The following is a 9,859-nucleotide window of genomic DNA, read 5'->3' on the forward strand; positions in this document are numbered from 1 at the left end:
ATATGTATCTGCCATGCAACACACATCCAGCACCCTATATGCTCAAAGAAAACCACATACACTTAAGTACATATAAGCGCCCATGACCATGTGTAAACTTCACATTCAGAGTCATACAGACATTGTTTCTCCATTTGACAAAGGGACGCTTTTGCTTCACTTCTGACAAGCAAACTGCATTTAAGGAAAGTTACCCCGTTCGCATATGAAATATTCAGTTTGGAGAAGTGCTGAGGGTATCTGGAACATGGAACGCTCATGAAATTGACATTCAGTGGAATGGCATTGAGCAATGTGCACATTAAAGGGAAATGACAGTGAACCGTGTTGAAAAAAATGACTTCATCACCTTTGGTTTACCATTTCTGTTTCTTTATAATAACCTTTCTGGGCATTTTCTTCCTACTACTTTGAAGGTTTGGTACTAAATTATGAACTACTAGTTTCTTCCTGCAAATGTTGATCATCAATTTTATTCCGAAAGTCAATGGTTCTGTTATTTCTCAGGATTTATAAAATGGGAATCTAACAACCGCATAGGACTGCAGCAGAGATGAGGTAGTCACTGCACATCTGGATAGAAGACTGCCCCTGGCATAGAACAGATCGATGCTCATAACTAGTGGCCTCTGTAGTGCTCACGAGAAGGACTAAGTACATGGTCCCGAGCTCATCCATTCTGTCATTCTGTTCCCTGTGCCTTCCAGAAGCCCAAGCCATCCATTTCTTCTCTGGGCCGCTCTCTGCTGCTCCCTACATGTCCCTATCAAGGCAAACAACTCCCTTTGTCATCCTCCAGGCACAACCCTCACCATGGCCACACACCAACTGCCTCTCCTTCTCCTCCCTTCAACCTCATCCCAAGCCAACCTCTCTCATGGTATGTATCACACTGTTTTGTTATTGGCCTGTTAACTTGTCTGACTCCTCCCATAAATTCCTCTTTACATTTCCAGTGCCTACTATCACCTTCTGGTAGTCTTGAGAGATGCATTCTGAGACTGGCACAATTCTCTAGATTTTTATAGTAACTCTTTCTTTTTTACTACCCAACCTAATATTTTTAGCTTCATTGTTGATCATTAATTTTATTCAGAAAGCTTTCATTCAAGCCCCAGCTCCACCACCTACTAACTGAGACTCTGGGCAAGTCATGTCCTCTCTCTGTGCTTCAGCTTCCTCATCTGTCCCATGAGGGTAACAACAGTGCCCACCCTTAAGGGCTGTTATATGGATTAAATGAGTTTTTACATAAAAAGGCCATAGAACAGTACCCAATACATAGGAAGCATTGCAAGTGCTTGCTCATCTCCAACAAACATGTGGAGTGCCAACGTCATGTCAGGCACCATGCCAGGCAGTGAGGATACAGCAATAGCGGGAAATCGATGGTCCCTGCCCTCCTGGAGCTTGCGCTGTCCTGGCAGATCTCCTCGGCTCTCCCTCAGAGATTCAGAACCTGTCCTTGGAGTCCAGGAATTTGCATGTTAACAAAACCCAAGTGCTTTGAATCAGGTGGTCACTGAGCCAAACTTGGAAAAACTCTGAAAAATAATGCACTCTCCTGCATGTGGGATTTAAACTCCTGCTCCAGTCCTATCATTCATCTCGTATGCCCTGAGCCTTTGAGAAGAACCCAAACTTGAAATACCGATGGGGGGATGGGAGTTCGTTTGCATGAAAGGGTTGAACACGTGTGTGTGTGTGTGTGTGTGTGTGTGTGTGTGTGTGTGTGTGCTAGACCATTCACAGAGCTCAGAGGTAGGGTTTGGTCAGGGTAAGGTTTAGGGTCAAAGTTACAGGAGTGGCTGTAGGGAGTCTACAGCCTTCAAGCCTGCCAGGCAAGACCAGCAATGTGTGTGTGTTGGGGGTGGTGTGGTTAAACAGGGATGGCAGGGAAGTCTCTCCAGGTATTAATGGTTCCCACGTGGCTTTTTAGAAAGTGAGTGAGGACCACAAAAATGGTGAAGTTACACAACCATCACCAACTGTGCTCTTCCTGTCTTCCAAAAAGACCAACTTGGAAAGAACCACCTGAATTTGTTTGTTTCTAGCATGGCTGACTTTTCCTACAAAAAGTAGATAGGCTGACAACAGAAATAGATAGAAATAGCAAGTGTAGATACATTCAGGGTGACACATATCCATAGTGAGGTATTATTTCCAGATGTTTAGGACCCTGTCCTCACCTTTGCTTTGAAGTAATTTTGGAGCAGCCCTCTCCCACAAACCATCATTTTGTTGGGAGGCGCAATGCGCCCAGCTAATAATCCACATTTCCCAGAGTACCAGCCCCCAGGGTGGCACAGAGGTCTTGTGGGTGGGGCTTAAATGAGGACAGACCTCCACACCATTTTACGCCTTTGTTCCTCTCAGATCTCGTGTCTTCAAGCCATTTTTGCCAAAGCCATTAACCACTATCTTCTAGACTTTCTGAAAGTTTGTGTAAGCTATTGTTTGGGGGATGGGAGTTGTTACTTGTAGCTATTATTTTCTGATACAGACATCAGGAAATAAACATCTTTGCTTTCCCATAAACATCTCTGCTGGCAGGCTCATGATAAATACAAACTTATCTATTGTCCTACAAAGATGTGGAACCAAATGAGAATTTGACTCTGCATGTTAGAGACAAAGCAAAAGAAACTGTCTTTGTGGTTTCCCTTCGTGTCTTTAAAGTAACTCATTAGTCTCATTCTTTTATTCCATAAATTAAATTATGCTTAACAGAACTAATATTGCTATAAAAATCACTCAACAATTTCTTACATAATCAGTCACAAGAAAGCCTGCACGTGTCCTACAGCTTCAGAAAATACACAGCACCCATCCTTTTAAAATCATAGGCTAGGAATTATTTCATTGCTAATGGGGGGCTCAAAATGGGCAGTTGCAGTGGAATATTTCAGGAGAGTCTCTTACTAAATTAACTTTCAGAAAGTTTCTAGGCCAAAAAGCTGTGTAGCTAATGTGGGGATAACCAGAGGCCACCGTTTCCCTATCAAATGACAGATGGGGTTGATGGGCCCCGCTTGCATCCATAAGGACCCCTGTAAATCAACCGTAGGTGGTCACTCAATGTGAAGGCATCCAATAAAGACTAACTTTCCTCTTCCTCCTGGGCAGTTGAGATGCTCTTCACAGACAATTTCAAGGTAGTTCTGGAAATGATGTCATGCCATTTAAAAAGGCTTTAGATTAATGGTTCTCAACCTTCCGGCCCTTTAAATACAGTTCCTCATGTTGTGACCCAACCATAAAATTATTTTCATTGCAACTTCATAACTGTAATGTTGCTACTGTTATGAATCATAATGTAAATATCTGATATGCAGGATGGTCTTAGGAGACCCCTGTGAAAGGGTCATTCAACCGCCAAAGGGGTCTCGACCCACAGGTTGAGAACCGCTGCTTTAGATTCATCTTCCCAGACACTGAGCAGGATTTGATTCCAGGACTAACTCTAAAATGAAGTAAATCACTTTACCCTTACATGTAGGTATCTACAAGGCAAATGAATAAGTCCTAAACTAAAAGTTCCCCATGTAAGAACTTCAACCACTAGTTCTCTCTATAAACTACATCTTCAAAGGCCCAACACCATTCTTCCTCTCCTGATTGCTAATAGGAGACAATAAATCTCTTCTGTGGAAATAATACAACTACATGGCATATGCAGGCCATGTGGTCTAGGAAATCTATAAAAATGTTTCATTTACGTGTTGATGAAAGACACAATAATCTTCCAAGAACATTCACCATTAATTTTAGAAATGTAGGATTAATTTGGTGTTCGGGCTTAGTGAGTAGCTGTCAAAGAAAGAGTCCTTCATTCATTTGACAAATACTCAGGGAGCCTCTACTACACTGCGGTTTAAGGATCGTGCCATCCCTGGCTAAAGTGGCATTTGTATGTAATAATGCAAATGATAATCATATGACATTTAAGAATGTGTTATAGTTTAAAGTTTTCTAAAACAAAGTGCTCAAAAAAATTGGGGGGATCAAGAAGGATATTCTATTTTGAAAAAAGGATAACCATCCGATCTTTTCTCATTTACAAAATTCCCTGAGATATTGGATAAAGCTTGTCAAATTGAAAATAGTGGAAACTAGCTTCAGAAAATGTGTGCACCTTAGGGCAGGAGGTATGGCTGGGCCTTATAATGACTTATTGGTAGACCAGAAACTGTGAAACTTTCAGAACCAATTCAGTTTCTTCTTCTCTCTGGGGCCACGTGGTCTCTGTTTCCGCTTTTCTCCGTGTACCTGCACCATCCTATTTTTCCCTTTCTGCTCACCAGTCTTCTCTGCTTCTGTCTGAGATCCCACTTCACATCATAGCCTAGCTCAAACGTTCAGTTGAATCTGGCCAGCATCTCAGAACCCTAATTCCAGGCTCTGGAAGAAGAAAATTTGATTGACTCAGCCTGGGTTGGGTGACCCCTCACTGGTCCAATCAGTTTTGACAATGAAGGAGAGGTTACCCAATAAAGATATGTCACAGAAGCCCATCCCTAGGAATGGTCCCCTAGAGAAGGGGAGCGTGGATTGAGCAGACACCTCCAAACCTTTTCTTCACTTGCACTGAAAATGCTTTCGGTTGTGAGCTTAAGCATAAAGACAGCAGTCTAATTCCAGACCTCACTCAGCTTTGCAGAAAATCTGCCAGAACGATTGTATTTTTTCTCTCTTAGCAGGGAGCAAAGTTGCAATTCATTCTGTAAGTGGAACTAGCTTCACGGAGCATGACAGAAGCATCTGGCCCCTCTTCAAGCAGGGGTGGGGAACATCCCACGCGGGCAGTATAAAGCCCAAAAAATCATTTGAACTGGCCCTGCCAAGGCTTTAGGGGTGAGTTAAGTAAATGTTTGACCAAATACAGCAGGCTCATTTTTAAGTTGCTAATGTTGTATGGCCCTCGAATGATGTTATCAATATCCAAATGGCACTTGGCAGAAAAAAGGTTCCCCACCCCTGTTAAAGGTTGCATCAAGAGGTATGCATGTTAGTACAATCTTACTTTCATTCAATTTTTTCATGGTACTTCCCATGTGGGAATTTCTGTGTGTATTTCCATAGTCCTTTAGCCTGATTTTTCACCTAAGACACATCGCCCCTCTTAGTTATGGGTAAATTTGATACACATGACATGCTTGCATGGGCTTGGAAAGCTGTCATTGCTACGAGAACATCATACAATCTTCAGAGTCATTCCCTCCATTCGCATTGAAACCGAGAAGGTCTAAATTGTCCCATCTTTCCGTCTCCGCATCAGTGGTTTACAGCTATTTCAAGTTTGCCACTATCATTTTCTGGAGCCAGACCTCTGCCTTGTCTCAAGTCCTCTCCTGTGGTTGCTTCCTCGTGACCCTGGCGACATGGCACAGCTGCACTTTTCAGACCCCTTCTTCCTCATTAGGAAACCATGTCAAAGCTTTCCCCCCATTGCTCCAATTCTTACAAACTCCTCTGAGTGAAACATTACACAGCTGATGAATATTTAAAAGATAAGTGGGAACACAATGGATGAAGCACAGTTTTCCTTCCGGACTTGAAAAAACTGAATTAGCTCCTCCCCTCCGGTCACACGATGTTTATCAGACAAGCATAAGACGTGTCCACTCTAATGATGTCTAGGGTCTCAGACTTTCCAGTGGAGACGCTAACCTCCTCAGAATAAAATTCATTTGAGTTTGCATGCCTTTATTAAAAGCACTGTTTATCTAGTTCTCCTAAAGTTTTTTCAAAACACATCTACATAGATGATCTGACTTCATCCTTACAACAGTTCATGAACGAAGCAATGACAACAATGAAGGGAAAATAGTATCCACCCCATTTTAAAGATGAGCCAACCAAGGCCCGAAATAACTAGCTTGTGACTTGACTGCCACTCTTCCAAAGGCGCTTTGGCCCTAATGTGTAGAATCAAAGTGTTGAACCGAGGGTTCCCTAACGTCCAGTCCAGCACTCTTTCATTTTTCATTGGTATCTGCTCAACAGAATGCACAATTCAGTGCTAGAGCTGAGGCTTAGAATTCAGATTCACACCCAGGTTCTCTGATGAGGGGGATTTCACGAGATTGAACAAAAATAGGATGTTAACAACTTCAAAGAGTTTGAGGTTGCTGACAGAAAGGTTCCATTTCTCAGGCCATGACAATACCCAGAGTGAGTTATAGAAGACAGTGTAAATAATCCTCAGGGTGAAGCTCAACTCCACTGGCAGAATCTTAGCAACAAGTGGAATATTTGAATAAGAACAAAAAACAGTTTATCTTTCAAGCTGTAAAATGGTCATGTTGAAAAATTCCATCCATCTTCCAGCCAAATGGCCCAAATAAAGTGACACATGCAGGTGGACCTGCAGCAATTTTTCAAAATGGAAAGGTTTTTATACAAGAACATAGTTCTCACAGCGATCCTCTGCGCACCGTGGCTGGCTGCCTGGGCCAGATTTAGCTGACGGGTCAGAGGCAGAGCTCTCTAAGCTCAGCACGGCACCCGAGGCTCCGCCCTCAAGTGTGTGCTGGAGCCGGGGTGGGTGCTTACCTCCAGGCCCAGGGGTCCAGCCACTCGGGGACATCGGGCCTCTCTGTTCAGGAAGCCTGTCACCAGATAACTTACTCTCCTAGACCAGCTGTGAACTTGTCGATACTTGGCAGAATTTTTAACCCCCATTAAACAAAAACCCTGGGCCAAGCTACCCAAATCTACCTTGATCAGTATTTCCAATTGGGAGGGTCTGGTCTTACGTGATTTTTTTTATTATTATACATTTACAATTGAAATGACTATGTTTTTTCTGTTCAGGGTGTCTTTTGTTTTTTTTAAGCAGCTTAATTGAGATAATTTGCATATCATAAAATTCACCCATTTAAAGTAGACAATGGTTTTTAGAGCACTCAGAGTTGTGCGACCATTATCCTCCCGCAAAGGAACCTCATACGCAGTAGAAATCACTCTCCAGGCCTCCAGGCCTCCAGTCCAAGCAGCCAGTCCTCTCTTCGAGCCGGTCTCTCTGTAGAGATGCCTACTCAAGGCATGGTCTCAGGTGACTGGCTTAAGTAGCATGCTTTTACGCTTCATCCAAATTGTGACACATATCAGTACTTCATTCCTTTTTGTTGTTGAATGATATCCCATGCTATAAGTATATCACATTTTGTGTATCCATTCATCCTTTAATGGGATTTGGTTGTATCCATTTCTGAGCTATTCTGCATATAATGCTACCATGACCGTTCATGTACAAGACTTTGTGCGAACCTATCTTTTCATTACCTTGGATAGATAGCTAGGAGTGGAATTGCTATGTTCTATGCTAATCCGATGATTTAACATTTTGAGAGCCTGCCACACTGTTTTCCATAGCACAGTCACCATCCTATATTCCCAACGGCAATGTGTGAGGGTCCTGACTTCACATTCTCGGCAACACTTATCTCCTGTGCTGTCCATGGTGTCTTAATACCAATGGCATGCCTCTCCCAGTTGGCTCTGCATGGCAGTTTTGGTGATGCCAGAAGATGCCTGTCCATCTCTTTGTCGGCATCACTGTGGGGACCCCCAACGTGTCTGTCTTGTACACCCCCGTCAGACCACCCCAAACATACCTGGAGGAAAGATTCTCTATTGTTTTTGCACGATGTTATGGCAACATTTACTTTCACTGACAGAGTTAGGTTTTAGCAAACTCAGCTCTGGAGAATCTGGAAGCGCTGATGCCACCGTCTGAACCCCCAGAAGGGAGGCTCTTTGCAGCCTCGAGACAAGGGAGGAAGGCAGCTCTGTCCTCGGCGAGGCTGGCGAGGGCTGGAAGCCTGGGGTCTGGCTCCCTCACTGAAGACTTTCCTGGTGGGAGCAGCCCCGCAGTGACAGAGGTGCCCTGGAGCTCCGGGCTTTCAGCATTTCCAGCCATTAGTGTGTTGAAAACTCTTTGAGGGGAAAAGAACCCAGGCAGCCATTTCAGGAGGGGAAAACAAACCATTCCCCAGGGGTGAGGAGGTGAGCCAGGTTTCTCACAAGTCTGCACCTGGGGGTGTGAGGCCATTGTCCCTCAGGACGGCTGCTGTTATCCTCTGTCCATCATTATTTGGGAATTTTACGTAAACAGAGGCGCTCAAAGAGGCCTCCCGGTGCTCGAGGGCTGAGCGGGGACACGGGAGAGTGGCGGCCGAGTGCTGAGAGAGGGAGAGGGTGGATTTACGAGGTGAGCAGCTCATCAGAAACAAGGGGCACTCCGAACTCCGGACTCTGAACTCTGGGAGCAGGTGCGAAGCGACCGGACCCCAACAGCTGCGGCAGGCGATCCTTTGTAACAGGAGAAGCCGGGTCCTGCGCCGGGGACAGGGTCAGGGAGACCAGGACTGAGCAGGGCACGCTGAGCCCACGGCCAGCTCTCCGGAGCTGAGCCCACACGGAGATGACAAGCCGGGCTCAGCGGGCAACGCCGGCAGCCAGCGGAGGCGACCGCAGGCCCCAGCTGCCCAGGCCAGGCCGGGCCAGGCCAGCCTCAGGCCCACCAGGCAGGCCCGTGTTTATTCAAGAGCAATGCTTGAAACCTTGTGAGACACAGCGCAAACCGAAGTCTCAGCAGTCCTGGTGGCGACTGGGCTAATGATTGTCTGCCTCTTTCTGGCAAAAGACTGAGTCAAGAATGAGCTTGTTTGTCTTCTGCTTTAAATGTGCAGTTTCCTTAAAGTAATTCAGGATGGAATGCAAACTTTTTCTTTTGAAGAGCATGCCAAGCCAACCACGCAGGTGAACTGTATTGACGGCACTCTTTGGTGTTGAGTAAAACTACTCTTTAACGAAACAAACAAAGAAGAGTAAGTCACACGCCTGGAAGGCACAGCCAAAGAGTGGGAAGGGGCAGCCCTTCCCCTCTGACAACACAGGGTCACTCGACATCTTTGAGAACAGGGCACACATGCGCCACCAGGGCCCCAGTCGGGGATGCGTGGCCGGGAAAGGGACCCCCGCACAACCACCTCCAGCGGATAAAAAACAGATTCGCTGAGTGAAAGCCACCACCAACCTGGTATTGAGCTTGTTTGCCTTGCTTTGCGTTGTGTTTTCTTTCTTTCTTTTTATAAATATATTTGTATTGATTTCAGAGAGGAAAGGAGAGGGAGAGAGGGATAGAAACATCAATGATGAGAGAGAATCATTGATCGGCTGCCTCCAGCATGCCCCCTGACCAGGAATTGAACTGTGACCTCCTGGCTCATAGGTCAACACTCAACCACTGAGCCACACTGGCCGGGCTGCTCTGCGTTTTAAATAAACAGAAAGTGTGGAATGCCATGGGAGAACTATGACATCCCAAGGACCCTCAACCTGGGAGTCCTCTCCAGACCAGGCCTTTGAAGCAGTGGAAAACGAAACTGCGGTTTTACTCTTTTTGCTTCTTTGTATAATCTCTGACCTCCCGTTGGAGAGGTCAGAGGTTCACGCAAGACCAGCAACGTAATTTGCAGGCCCAGTGGACACGGGGGGCTCCGTCAAAAACTAGTGAGGCTTTCACCGTGGCGGCCGCGGAACACCCGGCCTGCGCGGGGCCTTCAGGGCTCCGTCTGGGCCTCAGGTGTCACTTTACCCTGTTCTCCTTCAAGTGCAAAGCCAAGTGCCAGGCAGGCCCCGGTTTCTTCACTGGACGAGGCAGCGCTGCTCGAGGTGACTCTGAGCTCTGCCCACCTGCTGGAGGTGGCACCCCTCGCCCTGCCACACTGTGAGGTCTCTGCCATCACACCCAGAAGGCAAGGCAGCTGATGATCCGCAGCCATAGAAAACACCAGGGTTCCCATCCCATTTCCCCAAATCGTATATATTGGCGGGTGTGTGTGTGGGGGGG

This window comes from Myotis davidii, unplaced genomic scaffold (genome assembly GCF_000327345.1).
Source record: "Myotis davidii unplaced genomic scaffold, ASM32734v1 scaffold496, whole genome shotgun sequence".
In the NCBI taxonomy this organism is placed as follows: domain Eukaryota; kingdom Metazoa; phylum Chordata; class Mammalia; order Chiroptera; family Vespertilionidae; genus Myotis; species Myotis davidii.